The sequence below is a fragment of the Peromyscus eremicus genome, chromosome 7 (assembly GCF_949786415.1).
Source record: "Peromyscus eremicus chromosome 7, PerEre_H2_v1, whole genome shotgun sequence".
NCBI classification, from domain to species: Eukaryota; Metazoa; Chordata; class Mammalia; order Rodentia; family Cricetidae; genus Peromyscus; species Peromyscus eremicus.
Genome location: NC_081422.1, coordinates 50772696 through 50795145, shown reverse-complemented (window position 1 = coordinate 50795145; position 22450 = coordinate 50772696). Strand labels below are relative to the sequence as shown.

Below are 22450 nucleotides of genomic sequence, written 5' to 3'. Positions count from 1 at the left end.
ATACATGCAGACACAACACTGTATACATAATAAATAAATTATTATTTTTTTTTTTAAAGAGGGCAGCTTGACAAATGTTACTTAGCCAGACATCTGTAGTTGGTTCCTCTAGGGCCTATGACCTTTCCAGCTATGGGCTTTTGACCACATTTCCGGTGTCAGATAGGATTTCTTTCCCACAGAGTAGGCCTCAAACCCAATCAGAAAGTTAGTAACATTTATACCTGTTGTACTAGTGGGTACATCTTGCCTGATAGGTTGATATTGTAGCATACAAGGTTCTCCGCTGGGTAAGACTTGATGGTTTTTCTTCCCTAGCCAGCAGGGAGGAGGCATCCAACTCAGTCCTAGATTAATTTTGCTATATCTTGCAATGGTAATGTGTAGGGTCTTGGTTCTTGATCAGTAGGGCCTTCCTATTTATTTCTGGAGGGCAACCAAGAGCAATGCTAATAGCCTGCATTGTTTGGGGACCCTTTAGGGCCTCCCTGACCAACAATTCAGGAAGGTTCCCATACCCAGCACTGGGATTTCTGTCTAATAACCTCTGGCTTCTGGGAGCAACATTATTTGTCCATGTGGGATACTTCCATTTTCTTTTTAATTATATTTTTAAATTAACTGTGAAGCAGTAGGTCTCTATAGGATTTTTAAAATACATCTTCAATATTGGTTAACTCTTCCCCTTCCCCATTTCTTTCCTCATTTCCCACCTTACTCCTGCTCATTTAAATGATTGCTGGAAAAGTTACTGTTTTAAAGGACTTGAATTTTGAGTATTTGTGTGTTATGTCTGTGTCTATGGTAAATGTATGTGAGTATGTAGGTGTGTGTCCACATACATGTGGATGCCAGAGCAGGACATCAGGTGTCCTCTTCTTGCTGTTGGCTTTATTACCTTGAGATAATGAGCTCTGAATTTGCCTGTTTCTGTCTGTAAATGCTGGGGTCATGGGCACATGGAGGCATGCCAGTTTTTTATGTGGGTGCTGGGATTCTAACTTAGGACCTCATGCCTGTAGAGCATGTGCTTTTACCCACTGAGCCATCTTCCTTGCCCCAGGACTTGAACTTTTTAAGGCTCTTGTTGACTATTAGAAAAATTGCTTCCCAGAAAGATTTTTTTACTAGTTTACATGATCAAGAACAGTATACAAAGATAGCCATTATATATATTCTAATATTTGTTGTGGTATATTACATTATATAATCTGTAGCAGTCAAACAGCCTAGATTATGTTATAATAACAACCCCCTAAATCTTTGTGGCTTATTACAACAACAAAATTTCTTTTTTCTTTTTTGTGCTCCTGCTGTGTATTTCAGCCAGAGAACCTACCCTTTGTGAGTCATTTAGATTGCCTTCATCTCTGTAAGTTTCATCTATCCCATCAGTTGCTTCTGTAATTTCTGTGCTGGTCTTCTAGTTAAGTAGTGGCCTAAAGTTTATTCCTAGAAATGTCTCATGTTTATATCCATTTAGTAGTTAAGATAGAAATACCAAACTTGAAGGAAGGCCATGAAGTGCAGTCTTACCATGAATTAAAACTTTTTAAATATTTATTTATGGTAGGGAGCTCAAGCATGCCACTGTGAATGTGTGCAATCAGGGACAACTTGTGGGACTCAGGTTTCTCCTGCTATGGAGGTGCCAGGGGCTGAACTCAGGTCATCAGGCTTGGCAGCATTCACCTTTACCCATCAAGTCATCTTGCCTTGAATTTTAAGATCTGGAGCAACACAAATGGCCAACATTTTTTAAAACAACTATAATTTCATTGACAAAAGATGATGATACCTCATTTTAATTTGATTATTTTTGCCAGTATAAAGGATTGTTTCATATTTATAAGACTTTAAAATTTAAGTTTCTGTTTTACTTAGCTTTTATAAATATGTGCTGTTGGCTTGCTTTTACATTTCCTAGTTTTTAAATTCTGTTTTGTCTTTTTTGTGTGTTTGTGGCTATAATAGTCATGGTAGTGCTAGTACAGAAGCCAATCTGTGTGTGTGTGTGTGTGTGTGTGTGTGTGTGTGTGTGTGTGTGTGTCTGTCTGTCTATCTGTTTGTCTGTCTGTGTGTCTGTCTGTCTGTCTGTGTCTGTCCATCCCCAGAGAAGTACGCTGGTGCTCTCTGCTTTAGTCCTTTGAGAGAGGGTCTCTCCCATAACTTGTAGCTCACAGCTGGCTGGCCACTGAGCTCCTGGGATCCATCTCTTCTTGCCCCATGCTGGGGTTACGCTGTGTCTGTGGCCATAATCTGCTCTTTTGTATGGATGCTAGGGATTCACACTCTGGAGTTTGTGCTTGTACAGCAAGTACCATGCCTTAGTGTTTTCTATTGCTGTGACAAAACACCATGACCACAACCAACCCAAAGCAACTTGAGGAGTAAAGGTTTGTTTCACCTTATAGCTTATAAACCCATTACTGAAAGAAGCCAGGACAGGAACCTACAGGCAGGAACCTGGAGCCAGGAACGGGAACAGAAGCCATGGAAGAGTGACTTACAGACTTAACTCCCCATGGCTTGCTCACGCCTGCTTTTTTATAGCTCCCAGGACTACCAGCCCAGAGTTGCACCACTCTTAGTGAGCTGGGCACTCCCACATCGATTATCAATAACGAAAATGTCCCACAGGCCAATCGGGTTGGGCATTTTCTCAATCTAAGTTCCCTCTTCCCAAATGACTCTGGATTGTGTCAGGTTGACGTAAAACTAGCCAGCACGTGCTCTAACTCATTGAACTATCTTCCCAGACCCAAGAGTTTTTAATTCTTGACTTGGAACAGGATTCTCAAGAACAAATTATTACAAAAGAATTAGGGAGTAAAATAATCAGGTTAAGGTTTCCTGATGTGAAAAATTAGAGTGTCAGCTCAGATTTAGTTTTATTGACCATATCCTTTTTTCCTTCTTCATTTCAGGTGTCTGTCTCCAGGATTTATGCTCTAGATGTTTCTTGGTGGCTTGTCTAAGAAAACCTAAGGTAAGATATTTATGAATGCATTTGACACTTTAAATACATTTTATAATGAGAATGAGTTGCTTCTGAAAAAGTTAAGGTGACACGTAATGTCTTTTCCTAAGTGCTTTTAATAGGTAGCAAAACTTGTTTATAGTTCTATGTAGCAGTCTGCTTATTTTTAGTTTATGGGCTGTTGGGGACATAAACTGATTCCATTGCTAAGATGCTTTGGAGTGACCTTCTTTCCTTCCTTCCTTCCTTCCTTCCTTTCTCCCTTCCTTCCTTTCTTTCTTTATTTTTCTCTTATATATTATATCCTGACGCTATCTCCCCTCCCCCTAGTCTCTCCTCCCTACCTCCCCTTTCTCCCAGATCCACTCCCTCCATCCCCCCTCAGAAAAAAGCAGGCCTCTCAAGGACATCAACCAAATATGGCATAACAAGCTACAGTTAAGAACAGGCATGTCAGGCAGTGGTGGCTCATGCCTTTAATCCCAGCACTCGGGAGGCAGAGCCAGGCGGATCTCTGTGAGTTCACACCCTAATCTGATATATTTAAAGACAAATCCTATATTAGTTAAGTCAGATTAAAACAACTGCTATTTTAAAAGGCCAGTTAGAAGGGGTTTCATACATCTCTACTGTCTAACACTCAATTATGTTCTATAATTCCTTCTATTTATAGGCTTATGTAATAAGGTGTATCTATTCATGTGCTATATTGGTTTCCATACAAAGTTTCCCTTTTACAGAAAGCTTCTGAAGATAACAGTCTACTCTAAAGCTAATACTAAAGTCTTTCCTATTTTCTTACCTTTCTTGACTCAAGTCCTCTTCATTTCCAAATTTTCTATTTTAAAAAAAAATCTGCTGGGGGTAGGCTGGAACTGGAGCTCAGTTGGTAGAATACTTATCTAATGCTCACCAAACCTAGGGTTGACTCCCCAGCTCAACATTAACCTGGCCTGGTAGTGCATGCCTTGTAATATCAGCACCTGGGAGGAAGAGACAGGAGGACCAGAAGTTCAAGGTCTTTCTTACTTTGCGAGCTTGAGGCTAGACAGATTAATACATGAAACCCAGTCACAAAAAAAAAAAAAAAAAAAAAAAAAAAAATCCCCTTTATTTAAAAATTTTGAAGTGGACCATTACATCTCTAGTCTAGTCTCCTCCTGGGAGTCCAGCTGCTTTAAGCCATTCTTGTCACTGTCAGCATGGTAATTCTTTCCCTCAAAGATAAATGTCAGTGTGTCAGTCTGATTTTCAGAATCCTTCAGTATCTTTGGATTCCATGATATTTTAGACTTCTTCAGAAGAAAGCATTGTAATCTAGTCTTTCTCCATGTTTCCCTCAACTCACTAGCATCCTAAGCATGAATGTTTAGTTCATGTCACAGCTTTACTGAGAAATAATTTACATATCATAAAATTGACTCACTTAAAGTGTACAATGTAATAATGTTTGTGATATTTCAGAGATGTACAATCATTAACACAATCTAATTTTGAAATAGTTTGGCACTCTTAACAGTACCAAGTCACAGACAGTGGTCATCTCCTCCCTGTCGGCTGCTGATGTGCTTGCTGGCTTCTGAGCTGTTCTGGATATTTCTTTCACATTCTATGAAGTTCACAGTTCACCCATGTTGTAGCATGTATCAGTACCCCATTACCTTTTGTAGGAGAGTGATAGTCTATTTGCATTTGGCCCTGGGCTAGAGAAAGAGTTTCTAAGTAGTCAGTTTTTCGTTTTTTGTTTTTCAAGGGTTAAAATTAAGTTCTTTACTATTTTGGCTAAATTAGGGTAAACAAGAGGCTGAACCTAAGAAAGTAGAAGCCCCTGCTGCTAGGCAGCTCAGCACAGAGGTGGTGGTCCTCCCTCTCAGTGCTTAGGACCTGAAGTGTTCTGGATCCAGGGCAGGCTGAAGACCAGATAAAGGAGGTAAGAGTGGAAGTGTGCTGAGGGAGACTGCAGAACCAGGTCTTCGTATACTCCAGCTTGTGGTGAGAGGATCTCAAAGGGCCTAAGGAAAGGCCTCAACTGACCAGCCATAAAGAGACTTGTGAATGAGGCCACCTGATCTAGGAATGCAGCTCTGATGCAGCTCTGCTTCAAAGTATGATAACTGTAGGACATGTGATGGTGGGGTGGGGCATCTTTCCTGCAACTCCCTTCAGATGCTGCAGCCTACTAGCTATATCAAGTTTGCTCCTGTCACCAAAAGTCCAGGCTATTGTGTGACAGTGAATCATCTTGACTAAGTACAGGAACTGATTGACCTATTGGCAGAAGAATTAGCTTAAATTCTGAGCATGAAATAAAGAAGAGCAATTTAAAGGCTTGATTAGGGAACTTATAGTAGAGCCATTAATGATAGAAACAGTAAACTTTTTTTTTATGATGGAATACCCAGCAACTCAGTGTCCAGATGTGTGGTTGAAGTCTATGAATAAAATAACCACAATAAAAACAATTCTGTCTACCTTGTTCTAAGTTAATATTAATTAAAGTTTCAGTTAGGAAAATACATTTTAAAAACTTGTCTTTGGAAATTTATTCTTATAATAAACATTTTTACATCAAGAAGCTGATTTATTCTGCTAAATACAGCAAGACACTGTATCCTTGAATGGGACTAGATTATTGCCTGAATAAAGAAGTACTTGCTGAAGCATATTTCTTTGTGTACTCAAGTTTTGTGTAAGAAAGGCTTTCAGTCGCTGTTTTAAGGGATGTAGGAGGAAGTGTCATAGGTTTTAGTCATGATTCCAGTTTGGCTGCCTGACATTCGGTGACTTCCGTTTCCTCCTGACTCAGTCTTATTGTGAAGACCAGTTTGTGTACATGTGAAAGTGCTCTGTAACCAGAAGTCCAGATTCAGGGCTGAAGCAAGATCTTAGCTCCTTCTCTGCCATCGTTTTAACTCTAGGCTGCCAAAGCTCTAGCTGGAGCTTTTGTTATAAGTAAGTACCATTAATTAACATTATGTTCAGTTCTTACGACTTAGGACTTAGAATTATTTTTCCTTTTATTTTCTGCTTACTCTCATTTCTCTTGCTGATACACATGACTGTCAGATAGTAAGCATAAGTTCCATTAATTGTTGCTGATTTTGTTTCATTTAATAATTAAATTTTATAATAATAATAAATCTAGTGTGGTAGGTGGTATTGCCTCATTTTCCTGTTGAGGAAAACTCAAGGATTGGGGCGATTACATCACTACCAAATGCTAGAGGTATGATTCCAGTCAGTTTTCTGAAGACAGTGTTTCCTTTTTTAAAACATGTGGCTTAAGCGAATACCTATTGCCATGTGCCTCAGCTAAAGCAAGCTTTTCACCTCTATTTTCCCTCTTTGCTTGTTCTCAATAATGGTTAGTGTCTAGCCAAAATGCTATTATAGAAAAAAATATATTTGGTAGCATAACTTGGAAATGTTAACATTACAACACCCTAAAATGTCATATTAATAATATATAACGTTGGGTATGCATCTGGGGAGCCTTCAGTGCTATAAAATAGTTGTCTTTCAAGTAAGATGAGCTCATTTTTTTCCTTTTAAAATCAGTATAACTAAGTAATAGGTTTTACCCTGGCATTTCGTACATATATGTCATTATATTTTGTTCTAATTAATCCCCAAGCTAATGTTTTTAATAGGCATATTTTATTTTTAAGGCATAACACTGTTTATTATAGATGCTTATAAGCCAAAAGTGCTTGCTTTAGCACTGTGGGTTGCAACCCCTTTGGGGTCCAATGACTCTTTCATAGGGGTTGTATATCAGGTAGTTACTTTCCGATTCATAGCAGTAGCAAAATTACAGCTATGAAGTAGCAATGAATATAATTTTATGGTTGGGAGTCACCACAACATAAGGAACTGTACTAAAGGGTCTCAGCGTTAGGAAGGTTGAGAACCACTGCTCCAGCAGGAAAATGGGAGAATAATGTTTTTAATTTGTCCAGGTGTGGTGGAGGCTGAGGCAAGAGGATGCTGAGTTGGAGGCAAGCCTGCCTGAAAGAAATATTTTTTCAATCTATTTCTTTTTTTTTTTTGAGACAGGGTTTCTCTGTGTAGCTTTGCGCCTTTCCTGGAACTCACTTGGTAGCCCAGGCTGGCCTCGAACTCATAGAGATCCGCCTGCCTCTGCCTCCCGAGTGCTGGGATTAAAGGCGTGCGCCACCACCGCCCGGCTCAATCTATTTCTTAATTTAGGAAAGGTATTAAATAGGGAAAATTTTTCTATTGTGTCTAAACATTTATTTCAGGAGGATGTTTTTGTAATACCTCTGGTTTACATTAAATAAGGAAGCCCTCTAGAGCACCTGAGAGGCAGTTGTCAGGAATGAAGGCAGGCTCTAGATACTGATCTTACTTAGAATGCTGTTCTTTTGGGGTGAATGACAGTAGGGACACACCAGAACCTTCGCACTGATCTTTTCTGACCCACAGACCTTTTCCTTGGAATTACTCGTGTTTTCTTTTCTGTTAAAATTTCCCAGTGGTCATTACTGTCTAAAAGTCTGTATGAGTAGCTCATTTGTCATAGTTTTAGTTTTGTTTTTCCTCCAGGTGATGATTTTGAGATGGTTGTAGTACATTGAGATCTTACTTGCTGCTGATCTTAAAAACATCAGAATTCATAAAACTTGAACAGTGCTGGATTTCTTTTCTGTTCTGTGAGTAGGGAAAGTTTATTCCAGCATTAAAGTCATCTACTACCTAACCCCTGTGGGAACTAGTTTGCCCTCAGCCTGCTTATTTGCTGGATCTTTCTCATTCCTTAGTGTCTGTTCTTCTATGAATTTTCCTTGTCTGCTCACCAGAAATTAGTGCACCCCAAACTGGTTTGTTTCAAGACTTGTATATTGTTTTCTTAGCACTTAATCACTAATTAATTTATTGTCATTTATTTTGCATTTATCTCTCATGGGCTCAAGGGACAGTGTGTCTTACTGCTGCAGTCCTAGGATCTGAAACAGTGTCCTAGGAAATGCATTTTAAGTAGCCAAAGAGTGAGCACATTGTGTATTTGTTATGTATCAATGTCTTCTTCCTTCCCTTGATTTCTTTGTGCCTGCCTGCCTGCCTGCCCTCCATCTCTTCCTTTCTCTTTCTCTCTCTTTCCCTCCTTCCTTCCTCCCTTCCTTTCTTGGAAAATACAATCTATCAATGTTTTCTTCAACTAATGTTTATGTACCTTTGATATGTTTCCTGTTGTTTGTTATTCTGTCCCTAGTAGGGTTATTTTGGAGGAAGGGAAAAACTTAGAGTTCAACTCCTGAGAAGTGACTATTTCCGTCTACCCACTGCTTTCTGGGTGGGTGTCAGAGCTGGGACAGTCTAGTCACAAAAGCAGTGAACAGGTAAGAAAACTGACTGCTAAAATCTGCTTCCTTCCTGCTTGAGTTGGCCTTTCCCCAGGGTCTTGTCACTGTCAGATCAGCAAAATGAAATCCTTTTCTTGCAAACACCTTTCTACGGGACTGTGGGATAAAAATAATTGCAGGTTTACTAAGTAAGCTAAAATGTACCACCAGAACAAAGCAGAACAATTTCCTGCTGCTCCAACTTGAATTCTGAGTCAAGACAGCAACATGTATTCTCAGGAGGGATGACACTGGAAGTTTTGTTATGTCAAAAGGGTAAATTTAATGACGTATGTACTGGGATGGGTAAGGAAAGTGACAACTAACTGCCCAGCATCCAGTTTTGATTCTAGAGCTTCTGTTTCTATCGTAGTCCTTCTTTCTGTATTTGTTTCTTAAGTTAACTTTATGAAAAAGAAAAAGCATTTTTGAATGAAAGACTGGTTTCTTTGCCAATTCATTCTTTAAGCTGTTACTTCATTCAATATAAATCTCTCTCTTTCTCTGTGCGCGTGCGCGCGCGCGCGCATTGCATGCATGTAATTATGTATATGCTTGTGTCCATATGCACTCACGTGGAGGCCAGAGCAGGATGTTGGGTGTCATCCTCTATCATATTCTCCTGTATTTCCTTGAGACAGGGTCTCACTGAATCTGGAGCCTGCTTTTTTTGCTGGGCTGGCTGGCTAACAAGTTCTCTGGATCCTTCTTTGTCCCCTGATGGTAGCTTTATAGGTGTGTATAACTATGCCCAACTTTTTACATGAGTGCTTAGGATTTGAACTCAGGTCCTCATGTTTGCAGAGCAATCACTCTTGCCCTCTGAACCATCTTTCCAGCCCCATGGATTCCTTTGAAATATGACATCTTGATCATAATATGTTCCATTATCAATATATACATAGAGGCTTTAAAATGTATGTAAATAAATTGTACATTATGAGTATAACAATTATGTCATGCCTCAGTGATATTAGATGTGGTGTTGGTCTGCCTTGATCCATTTTGGTAAATTTTATTTTTGAAATGATTCTTGGTCTGAGTTAGTTTTAAAATGTGCTCCTGTTCAAAGTTGTTATTTATTCAGTATCCTCTTGTAAAAATTCTTTCTTGAAGCTCTGATTGATGTCGTTAAATTCTGCTTTAAGTATTTTGTTTCAAAAATTAAGAGGAGTTCCATGCAAAATGAGGGTACTAAATAACTTTTTGGTTGTGTAAGGTGCATGGTAAAAGGCTGCACCAGTTGTTTAATGAATGGCCAAAATCACATAATCATCCCAATTAATGGAGAAATTTGTTAAGATTTAACACCCTTTCATGATAGGAGCAGTCACCATCACACTAAGAATAGACGAAAAATATTTCACCTAATGAGGCCCATTTGTGCAGTGCTCATAGCCAGCCTTATGCTGCTGCATGAACTGTAAGCTTTTCCTCGGACATCAGAATATCGTGTTAGGAATCCTAACCAGAGCAATCAGAAAAAGAAAATAAAAATGATCCAAGCTGGATAGGAAAAAGTAAAATTATCTGTTTGCAGAGAACTTAATGTTATAGGTAGGAAATTCTAACATTATGCAAAAAATTGTTAGAACTAACAGACTCAACAGTTTGATGGATCCCGTCCCTGTTAGCCTGGAAGCTCAAGAGGCTCAGTGCCCTGGAATGTGCAGAGTGGCAGAAACAAGAGAGACCCCATCAACAAAGGGGAGGAAGAGAATTGACTTCTTAGAGTGGTCTGTTCTCTGACTCCACATGTGCACCATGCCACACACATGCCACACTCACACACAGTGCCAATTGACTTCTTAGAGTGGTCTGTCCTCTGACTTACACATGTGCACCATGACACATACATGCTACACTCACACACAGTGCCAATTGACTTCTTAGAGTGGTCTGTTCTCTGAGTCCACATGTGCACTATGCCACACACATGCCACACTCACACATAGTCCCAATTGACTTCTTAGAGTGGTCTGTCCTCTGACTTACACATGTGCACCATGACACATACATGCCACACTCACACAAAGTGCCAATTGACTTCTTAGAGTGGTCTGTTCTCTGAGTCCACATGTGCACCATGCTACACACATGCCACACTCACACACAGTCCCAATTGACTTCTTAGAGTGGTCTGTCCTCTGACTCCCACATGTGCACCATGACACATACATGCCACACTCACACACAGTCCCAACTGACTTCTTAGAGTGGTCTGCCCTCTGACTCCTGCATATGCACCATGTCACATACATGCCACACTCACACACAGTCCCACACACATACACAGTAACAATTTCAAAACTAAAACAAAGCTATAGTAATCCACATTGTGTGGTACTGGTATAAAGACATGTATGGAGCAGTGGAATAGAAGAAAAAGCCCAGAAGTCAGCCTTTTTTTGTATGTCAAGTGATTTTTGTATAGCAAGACCATTCCTGGGGAAGGTTAGTTTTATTTGTTTGTGTTTTCAATAATTAGTGTTGAGAAAACTGGATATTCAAAGATAAACTCTGAAATTAGAACCTTACCTTATATTGTATATAAAAGTTAGCCCAACACAGCTTCAAGACCAGGTTATAAGAGCTAACAGAAAACTTTCAGAAGAAATTACAGATGAAAAGCCTCATGTCTTTGGTTTGACAGTTACTTCTTGGTTAGTACACTGAAATCATAGGCAGTAAAGTAAATAAGGGTCAGTTGGGCTTCATTAAAATTAAAAATCTCTACTTCAAGTGAAACAACCAACAGGGTAAAAAGGCAACCTAAGAAGTAGAAGAGATATTTGGAAATCATATGATTAATAAGGGATCAATATCTAGAATGCATAAAGAATCTACAGTGTGTCTAGAATACTAATAGGTATACAGTTGGGCAAAATCATCTAACAAAATATATAACAGTGTTCAACAGCTCATGCGTTCAGATAAGTGCTCATGTGACATAATGGGATGTGAAAACATACTCAGGTAACCATCGTAAACCATTGCTTGGCTGTGAGCTGCGGCTCACTGCCACTGCCCAGCTTCATGGGTGAATTCCATACCACATACCACTAGTCTGGGAAAGATAAGAATTCTAAACTGGCTATAGAATAGGTATCATTTTCGCACTAGTGTAAAGTTTAAAAATGTCGAGATCTGTGACACACACATGATCTTTGCAGATAGTCTGCTTTTAAACTCAGCATTAGTTCTGAGATTGAGGGTTTTTAAACAAAGAATTTTTTTTTTGTTTGTTTGTTTTGTTTTTTGTTTTTTTCCGAGACAGGGTTTCTCTGTGTAGCTTTGCACCTTTCCTGAAACTCGCTTTGGAGACCAGGCTGGCCTCGAACTCACAGAGATCTGCCTGCCTCTGCCTCCCGAGTGCTGGGATTAAAGGCGTGCGCCACCACCGCCCGGCCAAAGAATTTTTTTAAAGTAGTTTAATTTACACTAAGTGCTAATATTCTTAAGAGATAAAACTTCTATATTTTTCTCTGGAATCTACTATGATTTATTTATGACCTAAAGGTTTTATTAAGTTCTTTTTACATCCGTCTGTTCAGGTGTATGTGTATCTGTATGTGTATTGCAGTCAGAGGACAGCTTGGGAGTCGGTTGTCTTCTTCCACTGCGGGTTCCAGGGATTGAACTCAGGTCATTATCAGATTTGGTGACAAGCATCTTTACCTGCTGAGCCATCTCACTGTCATCTACATTTTCTTTATGGGATTTTAAAAACTAATTGATTTATTTGATTTATTTTGAGGCATGGCTGGCTGGAATTCACAGAGATCTGCCTGCCTCTGCCTCCTGAGTGCTGGAATTAAAGACAGCACCACCATGACCAGCTATTATAGGATTTTTAAAAAAGAGGTTTTATTAAATTGATTCTGCTAATAGCTTTCATTTTTGGAGTTGTGCACACGTGAGTGTTATGTGGATATGTATTTTGCATTCACAGTTGGTTATTAAGTATATAGTATGCTGTAGCTACACCTTTTAAGGAACATCAGCTGAAGCTTAGGAAGACTAAGTTATATCACATATGTCTCTTTTTGGAGAGCCTACCTTTTATAGATGTCTTTATAGGTGTTACTTTTTTATATTTACATTTATTTTATGTGCACTGATGTGAAGGTGTCAGATCCCCTGGAACTGGAGTTATAGACAGTTGTGAGCTGCCATGTGGGTGCTGAGAATTGAACCCAGGTCCTCTGGGAGAGTGGTTAGTGCTCCTAACTGGTGAGCCATCTCTCCAGCCCCTATAGGTGTTACTTTTAAGTTAGAATGTTTCTTTTATAAGCCTCAGCTTTTGGGTGAGCAGAAGTTGTCTCCAAGGTATCTTCCTGGATTGTTCTCCATCTTATTTTTTTTGAGATAAGTTCACACTGACTTGAACATGAACATGTACATACAACACACAAAGGAAGAAAGAACACACCTTAAAAATTGTGATAGAGGTAGACATGGTAGCACACACCTTTATTTCCAGCATTCCGGAGGCAGAACTCTGAGTTAGCTTGGGCTACACAGGGAGTTCTAGGAGAGCCAGGAATATATAGACCCTGTCCTGTTGTGTCCCCGTACCCTGACCCCCAGTTGGGGAGCTGGAGAGATGGCTCAGTTCTTAAGAGCACTGGTTCCTTTTTCAGAGGATCCAGGTTCAATTCCTAACATCTGTATGGTGACTTACAAGAGTCTAACTCCAATTCCAGGGAATCTGATCGAGCTCTCTGGCACCCACAGGCGCCAGCCATGTAGTTGGTGCACAGACACACGTATAGTGAAATACTCATATACATAAAATAATGAAGTCCTAAAAATTGAGTTGGTTTGGGATCTATTCCAGACTATATTTGTTTCTGGTTTGATATTTTGTGTTCAAGATATTTAGGTGCCAGGATGATGCTAACAGGCTATTTACTTCAAAAAAGCAATTGTATTCTCTCTTTGGTCATGCACTTTACATTATTGATTATAAATTTCAATGATCGTTCTTTCTTGATATTAAAATGACTACCCACTGAACTTTTTTTGCTTGTTTTTCATTGGCATTTTCTTTCTTTACTTATTTCTTTCCTTTCTTTCTTCCTTTCTTTCTCTCTCATTTGTTTGTTTGTTTGCTTGCTTGCTTCATTTATGGGGCAAGGTTCTCTGTGTTACAGCCCTGGCTGTCCTAAAACTCGATTTATAGACCAGGCTGACCTTGAACGCATAGAGATCTGCCTGCCTCTGCCTCTGCCTCTGGAGTGCTGGGATTAAAGGCATGTGCCTCTATGCCCAGCTCAGTGACATTTTCTTTATTCAGGTGTTACATTATTTTGAATCCTTTCAAAATGAAATATTAACTTTTTTCTTACAGCTTTTATGACTCTTATCTTATTTCAGTTTATGTGGACTTCTTTTATTATTCTGTTTCTCAGACTTTAGGGGTACCTCAGACTCTAGGTTGCCTCTTATTGCTGGCACCTAAGTTTCTTTTATTGTCCTTTTTCTCACTCATTTCCTTATCATTTCCTTTTCCTCCCCTAAGTATCTACTCTAATCCAGTTTGTGTTTGGATATTTGTTTAACAATGGAAAATGGGTAGTGCTTCTAATTTCCATAAATGGCTTGTGTTTGTATATTCCATCTCATGTGTTAGGAGTGGTGGGACCAGGAGATACAGCTTCATGCTGCTGTCTGTAGCAGCCTGAGTTCTCTTGGAGACCTCTACTTGGGTGAAGCTGGATTCTTGACTGTACTGCAGAACTTGGGGAAGCAAAGCTGGAGCTACTAAGGAACAGGTGTAAGTAGATTTATACATGAGAGTTAGTAAAGAGAGGTGTTTAGGGAAAGAATAGCACACATCTAAGCATGGGTATGGGCTTTTCAATTGTCCTATGCATGGTTTTGTGGATTCTAATATCTATCGTTCAGAGGGTTCCTAAGGGGCCCACTTTCCTTTTCTCTTTTTTCTGTAAATGAGATTGTAGGGTGCTTCCTGGGGTGCACTGGGTGGGACTGCAGGCTGATGGGGTAGAGCCATAGTCTACAAAAGGTTATACAAGGAAGTCAGGTACGTTTTCATTGTAATCAAATTTTATTGTCTTGTTTGTAAGATTTTCAGAAACTGTAGATTTACAGCTGGGAAGGGAGCAAGGCCATACTCAAGATTGTGTGTGCTTAGACCTAAGCACGGTTCATTACTGCTTTGACATTCTTATTTGAAATGTCTCTATATAAAAGGATCATTGTCTCTTTGTAGACAGCCATAAAAACAAATTGAGTTAATTATGTTGGCATTCTTTATTCTGAGCTGTCGAGACTTCAGGCAGACTCTGGAGTCTCTTTATCACACCTCACTATATTTTATCAATACTGCAACGATAATCTTCATTTTATCTTAAGGAGACATGCATTTAAGAGTAAAATTGGAGGGTTGTTGGATGTCCATTATAAAGTTCATTAAGAATTGCCAGGTTTTCCTTTAGAATGGCCGTACAGTTTATATTACTTTGAGCACTGATTAAGGATTCCTAGACTCCAACTCCATTTCTTATGTATATAATTGGGCAACCAAACTGAACCAAGGAGTTGTTTTTATAAGCCTGGTGTGGTGGGCACATGGCTGTGATCTCTGCCCTTACATAGTGGATATAGGAGTATACTGAGGAAGGTGGAGATAAGAGGCCCTGATTTGGGTAAGATGCCAAATTGTTACCAATAAGATAAAGACAGGTTAGGCTAGGATGGATCCTTCATTTAGAAGAGATTATTAGGTGGAAAAGCCTTTGGTCTTAGTCAACTTTCCTAAAGGGCACTTTGTGGTTAGAGAATAGTGCGGACAATTCCTCCTGGACAAATAAGGCTGCCCACCAGCCATGAGGACCATTTAACTTTGAAGCTCTAAATGGTTAGGGTTTTGTGCGTGCTCATTATGGTTCTTGCAAACATGAATGAAACTGACTGCCCTGGAAGCTTTGTGGTTACAGACAAGTGGGTGCAAGATTGTACCTCATTTGCTCTTTTGGAAAACCTCTTTCATTGTCTGAGAAGTTGACTCTTGCTGTGTAATATTTGATGGCAGCCAACCTTGTGTCACTGTTATTCTTCCTATTTTATTTTCTAAAATAAAATCTGTATTAACTGTATATTCAGGATCGCATAGCCATCATATCTAGCCTAGTGAAAGATTCCCCAGGACATGGTAAGATGGACATAGTGTTTGTTTCTTAAAATGTGATGATTGGAGTGGGAGGATATAACATGCTGGCAAGTTCCTTTGAACTGGCGAAGTAGACATTGGAAAATACTACCTAGAAGCATGAAGCAATTAAAAGTAATAAGCTATATATTATATAGTGCTCATAATATAGAAAATGGTGTTGGGGAAAATAGAGTAAGTGTGGTTTCCAATCGTTTTATAACTAAATTCCCATAAAAAAGACTAACAAATTACAGCCTATGCTATCACCTTTGGTTGCCCGCAGAGGTGGAAGGTCAGACCCTATTGCTGAAGACACAATACACTTTAGACACAGGGCCCGGCAGCCCCTGACCTGAAAGCCTTTGTGAGGAGTAGCTTTCTTGGTCCTGAAGGTACCATGCCAGCTTCCAAAGGAGGAAAGCAACCAACAGTTCTACCCGGTGATGACACATAGGAACCACAACGACAAACGTGGCCCAGTAACCTCACGGGCGCAGTAGTGGCACTCATACCCTGTCGGTAACCAAAGCTCTCTAATTGGATTTAATCCTACTCAACAAGGGAGAAATCAAATGGAGAGTCTGGTGCTGTGCTCTAATGAGAACCTCTCCAGATATATTTGAAGAGTGTGCTGGCCAAGTTTACTTGGCATTTTGTGTCCAAATTATTTACAGACGAATTATGGATTTGTAGTGACAATTGTTTTATAAATAGAAATATTATTTTGTGGCTTTTTTGGATATACTTTAGTCCATTAATAAAAAATAAATGTGATTTGTTTTATGAAAATAGAATAATATCTCATTTAAAATTTTAGATTCTGAAGAGCTTGAATGCATGGGCTGTTTTGCAGCCTAACATTAAGCCTTTCTTTATCATCTGTATCTTTCTGTACCCACTGTGCCTCACCTTGTCATGAGTACATACTTTTTAGGTTTGGCTTCTTTTTCTTTCTTTGCCTACTTGGCAGTTGTCCAGTGGTGCAGAATAGGTGTTTTTACCTAAACATTTAAGAGACAACAACTCCTGTGTTTCCAAACCAGGTATTTATAATACTTATAAAACACTTTATCAGTTTCTTAATTATTAGCCACAAATTGTGTGTGAAAGAGCCATCTGCAGAAAGAACCCTCTCCTCCGACCCCATATATGAGTGTTTTGCCTGCATGTATTTGCATTTCATCATGCGTGACTGGTGCCTAGAGAGGCCAGAAGAGAGTGGTGAATCTTCTAGAACCAGAACTACAGACTGTTGTAAGCCACCATGTGGGTGCTGGGAATCAAACCAGGTCCTTTGAAAGAGCAGCCAGTACTTTTAACTGCTGAGCCATTTCTTCAGCCCCAGAAAGAGCAAGTTTTGATGCTGTGCAGCCTGAAAAGGATGTCAGGACTGACAATGACTACCAATCAGTGCCTCAGTTGCCTCATCAGTAAAACTATCCACTTCCAGATTTGTGTTGTATCTGTGGCATTATGCCTACCCTACAGCAGGTAGCAAGCAAGTACAATGGTTGTCTATGTTTTAAACTTGTATTTTAAATTTGGGTGATATTTGTTTGTTTCAGTTTAAGGTAATTTTACAGCAAGCACTTTTAATGGTAAATAAAGCTATCTGATGCCAGACCTTCAGTTGAGGTCTTTTTATTGAAAAAAAAAAGTGTCTGTTATCAATTCTCCTTTTTTATTATGTCTTATATAGTTATCTCTTATTTTTTTAAAATGCTTTAGAAATATGTTTATTATATAGCTTTATAGTATATTAAAATATGTAATTGTACTAGAAATCCTGCAATAGTATTATGGCTAACAGCTTTGTACAAATCTGCATAAGATACATGTGCTCCCCCCCACACACACTGAAAAAGAAATTGAGGATCATACTTGGAAAGTGTTTTAAGAATGTGCATGTACTAATGGGCCAATCAGTGGATTAGAGTCCATGTGGTATATTGTAAAGTGATCTCAAGCCTGTTTTTGGAGAATGAAGGTTCCATTATCCGATTAGACTCATCTCCTTTGGGACTGCAGAGTAGTTAGTACTCTTGGAGCAGCTGTGAGAGAGTTGAGCTGTTTTTGTGATATCCAAGCATTCTTGAAGGCAGTGTGAACTATTGCTGTTTGAGAGTATTGTGTCCAAGGTGAGTTTCTTTCTTCATAACATTCCTGTTGATTTTCAAACTTGAAAGTATGAGTGTGAATACTTAATCATTTTATCTTTGGATTTTTATAATAATACTGCTTTTTCTTAATGACTGATATTTTTTCAACAGAAAAATCTAGCATTTGTATAGATTTTTTTTCCATTTGGTATAGTATGTTACTTCTCAGGGTTTACATAAAAGATTCTGTTAAATGGAAATATTTCGTTTTGGTGTTGGTGAACTTTATTATTTTTAGTAAGAGGTTCTAATGTTTAATATTAGTGTCGTGTATGTTTATATGCATTATAAAAATGAGTTTGTCTTACAATTATCTGTGCCTTATTGATATAAAATAAGTTGATGAAGGAATTCAGACAGACATTTAGAATCTATTAACATCAGGTTTGAGTTATCTTATTGGCATTGGAATTTAGAGTGATTTGTGGAGTTCTTTGAGTGACTAGATCTAACTAAATGCACTCCCACTCTGACAGCTGTGGAGCTGGCTGAGAACTGGTGTCTGGGGATGCAGGGTTTCCTCAAAGTCCAGCTTTTATCACCATGGAAAACAGTGAGCCTCCTTAAGAATGCCGGGATTTTCTTTGAGTATCCAAAGGCTTCCTTTAAATTTAAATGATACTCAGATAATATGTTTGGTAAGTAGTCCTGAACATACTTTGTTGTTGAATATGTTTAGTTGAGGAAAATAATGGGATCAGTTTCTGAAGCTTTCAAAATACAGTACATGAAATAGCCTTTGTTTTGTCTACCTATGGTATGAGTTCATTTGTCATCAATAATTTTTATGCATTTCACATGTTCAATTGCTTTTTAAATAGAATAGGATTGAGAATCCAGACTATATTGAAGGGAAATGTCAGGATGTCAGTTTCAGAGCACTCCTCAACATCACAGGCACTTGTCCTTCCGAAGACTGTTGGACCTTGATCCAAAAAGGAAGCTTTTGTGATGAAGGGAATCTCTCCTACATTCAGAGAATTCTGTCATCAGCTGCACGTGCAGGCTGAACAAAGAGGGGTCGCTGGGCAGGTTTTCATCCCTTTATTTTGTTTATGGCAGGAGGAAGTAGAGACTGAGTTTTCATTTTTAGGAAGTGAGTCTAATTTTTGAAGTGATTCTGAGATTTCTGTTTTTGTTGGAGACATTTTGGGTCCATTATTTCTCCTAATGTGAAATCTGCTTGTTTACTCTTCTGTTGGAAAGATTAGCAAGATCAAAAATTTTGTGGCTTGTTATCATGAGAGAGTAATTGAAATGTTTGTCAATGAGTCTCCTTATCTAAGTTCATAGTCTAGTCATTTTGATATTTGTTACGTCATTCTGTAAAATCTACAGTGGGAATGATGGAAGCAGGTGGGGATGTTAAGTACTCCAAGACTGCAGGCTAAAATGACTTAGTAAATGGTGATACTATATCACCTATAGTTTCGGGGAGCATTTTGAGGTCCGATTGCTCTTATAATTTAGAACATTTAGTAAACAAATTGAAATTACATAGTGTTAGATTTCAGGCTATTGAAGTTAGTCTGTGGTTATTGCTTTTTAAAAATTACAGATTATAGTAGTTCTTTTGTTTATACTGAATGACCTTATTTTTTTGCCCATTTTTAATCTTAATTCATTCTTCAAAGTAATCTATCTTCATGTAGCATAAGTAAAATTTAAATTGAATATGTTTCAGGATGAATAAATTATATTGAAGCATCTTAGTCAGAGTGAGGCAGAGAGACATAAAAAAGCAATGGGTAGGACAGAGCTGGATTGTGAGATCTCAGTTGGGAAAAACTATCATTCATCTTTAAATTGAAAATTTTGATTTGTGTATTATTGAGGAAAAGTACATCAAAGAGCTCAGAAACTTCTCTTTACCATTAGTGCTAAAGTTGAAAGGTAGCACTTCTCCCTGGGACTTTAACTTGCAAGAAAATGCCAACTTTAGGGGGAGATTAGCTGCTTCTGGCTTTTCAGTGGCTCTATCACTGCTCATTTGTCCCCTTTATATAAAGTGCTTGGTTGCTCAGCTCCACCTGCTTGCCAAGGCCACACTCAGAAAAGCATTTCAGGAGAATGTGTTGTAGCTGGCTTTCCCTTCTTCATATTGTCTTCAGGTTTCACTGTGTGGGGGACTCAGGAACTGTACTCAGTTTGATACATCTTTGCCCTGTGCCAAATTGTCTTACAGACACTAGCAGACATATATTTCAGTGTTGTTCTATGGAGATTATGGATTATAGTATTAGAAATTATTTTTAGCCACTGTGAAAAAAGTATGAAAAATACACGATGGATCAATTTAATAATGCATTTATTGAACAAAAATTTATTGTACTCATATTCCATAACAAGATACTAGAAGGATGGAAATAAATAAGATTTGATTCCTGCCCATAAGGATATCATTGCCTGCTTTTTGAGTTTTAAAATTTGGTACAGAAAAATAAGAGGCTCAGCCAGCTTCTAACTGAGGTGGTCTAATTCCCAGCTGTGAAAACCAGTGAAATGCACAGACAGAGCACCAGTTGTTGGTGTGGATAGTTTGCTTGCTCTGTTTAACCCTTCCTACCCTGAAAAACCCCAGTGGAAATAAAATTCTGGTAAACAATGGAATTATTCCTCTAGATGATTTTGTAGTGATTATTAAATGTTTTTGTAAACATTTCTCTAGGGGCTGACTACATGCAAGCCTCATGCTCAACCCTGGGGATATGAAATGAATGTGACCAAGCATTTTATTCTTGAAGAGGTCAGTGCTGAAAAGAGCTATGTATGAAATAATTGCACTGTGCTGATAATAACCATGCATTTTATTGTTGAATTCTGTACCAAGTGATTTCTCTTGCTAGCAGTGACCCTAGGGTGTACATAGAGACTTGGAGTTTTCTTGGTAGCAGTGAAAACAATGAGAAAACTAAGATTATGAAGCCAAATTCATGAATGAAGGAGGGGGCCAGTCTTGCCATTTAGAATATTTCATAAGCTCTTTTTTATGTGAAATTTATATATTAGCAGTCTCAGTGACAAGGAAAAAGGATAAACACATTCTGTGGGGCTGAGAGGTTAAAAGCAAATGATGCTCTTCCAGAGGACCTGATTTCAGTTCCTAGCAGCCATGTCAGGTGACTTACAACTGTCTGTAACTCTTATCTCCAGGCCTCTGATGCCCTCTTCTGGCTTTCATGGACACCTGTACACAAGTTGCATCACATGTGTTGCGTACACATACAGACACACTAGATACACACAGATAAACATAAATAAATCTTTTAAATTGGGTAGTGGTGGTGTATATTTTGTTAAAAGAAGGTATTTAGTGTTCTTTTTTTTTTTTTTTTGGTTTTTTTTTTGGGGGCGGGGGGACAGAGTTTCTCTATGTAGTTTTGGTGTCTGTCCTGGATTGCACTCTGTAGACCAGGCTGGCCTCGAACTCACAGAGCTCTGCCTGGCTTTGCCTCCACAGTGCTGGGATTAAAGTCGTGTGCCACCACTGCCCGGTGGTACTTGGTATTCTTAGTAAAACCTTCTATTGGCCCTGCTGTTTTGTTGACCTTTAAGGGTACTTTCCGTTTGCTTCTGTTTGTAAATGAAGAAAGTCAATAACAGCAGCAAATAGTAAAGCTCATCACAGTGATGCAGCCAGCGATAGAATTTGCTCTGCTCTGATTTGAGTGCATCTGTTACTTGTTATTTAGAGGCCTGTTATCTCAAGACAGTTAAGACAGCCTTGTGGGTAGAAGTAACCATTTGAGGGAGATTGATGTTACCCAGAGCTGTAAAGGTCTCTATCCAGAATTGTTATTTTGTATGTTGGCTAGTTGAAGTGGTTGATATTATCCTTTATTATTCTTTCAAACATCTCAAGGTGAAATACTTCAAAGAACCTTTTATCTCTATGTTCTGGATTTCTCAGCTGAAGTATGCTTTTTCCCATTGGATCATAAGCCCTCCTGGAGTTTTCTGTGTACCCATCAAAAGTTCCTAGTCTGGCACTTGCAGCCACTTTTAGTTTCCTTTCCTTTATTTAGGAACTTTCAAAATAAACGACAAACTCTTTGGTCACTTCAGAGCTAATGATTGTGTTACTAAGTATAATCTTATTTACCAGTCTCTTCAATAATTTTGCTTCTTTTGGAATAAAAATAATTTTAGATCACTAAAAAATTCAAAGCCTTGAGTTTTATGATAGTATATGGATATGCTTTGTTTTGAAAAATCTCCTTGGGGTAAATTATTGCTTATGTTCAATTTGTTAGAATTGGACACTGCCCCCACATTTTCTTTTTCAATGTGTGAGGTTTTATGGGCTAAAGAGGAAGTTTAAAAGGTATGTCTAATTTATTTTTAGAGATAAAGTGACAGGAGATCATTAGGTCAGGGTGTTTGTTAAATTTTTGAGTGTTAGGTAAAATGATTAAGATTTTTTGTTACAACTGAAGACCATCCTACCCAGAGCCCATTAGTTATTAGTCTTCTTGATTCAAGGTCAAGGTTTGGCAAATCATATTAAATTCAGTTTTGTTATCTTCAGAAAGCATATAGAGTATTGGCCGCATTGTTAGGTGTTTTCTAGTCCAGGAAACCAAATACCCACTCTGATAAGTACCTGCTTGGAAGGCCTGTTGGCAGTAAGAAGTCTTCTAGGGAACGTATGGGAAGAAGTTGGTACCTGCACCCCCAACCCCCCCACACACATTGGGAAGGGAGGGGATAGATTTTGAATTGTGACATAAGTTTGGTAGAGTCAGAGAGTAGTCTAGGAGTAAGCCAT

At 38.7% G+C, this 22450-nt stretch overlaps 1 protein-coding gene across 2 annotated transcripts in view; it reads left to right on the top strand.

Annotated features, from left to right (window-relative positions):
- Positions 1-22450, top strand: part of Peak1 (pseudopodium enriched atypical kinase 1) — a 227302-nt gene that overhangs the window by 46202 nt on the left and 158650 nt on the right. The window contains exon 2 of one of the 2 annotated variants that reach the window (XM_059267930.1): positions 2928-2989. The gene's annotated coding sequence lies outside the window, so the exon portion shown is untranslated. Of the gene's footprint in view, positions 1-2927; positions 2990-20332; positions 20429-22450 lie in introns of those variants that run through there. The other variant, XM_059267931.1, reaches the window with a different exon arrangement.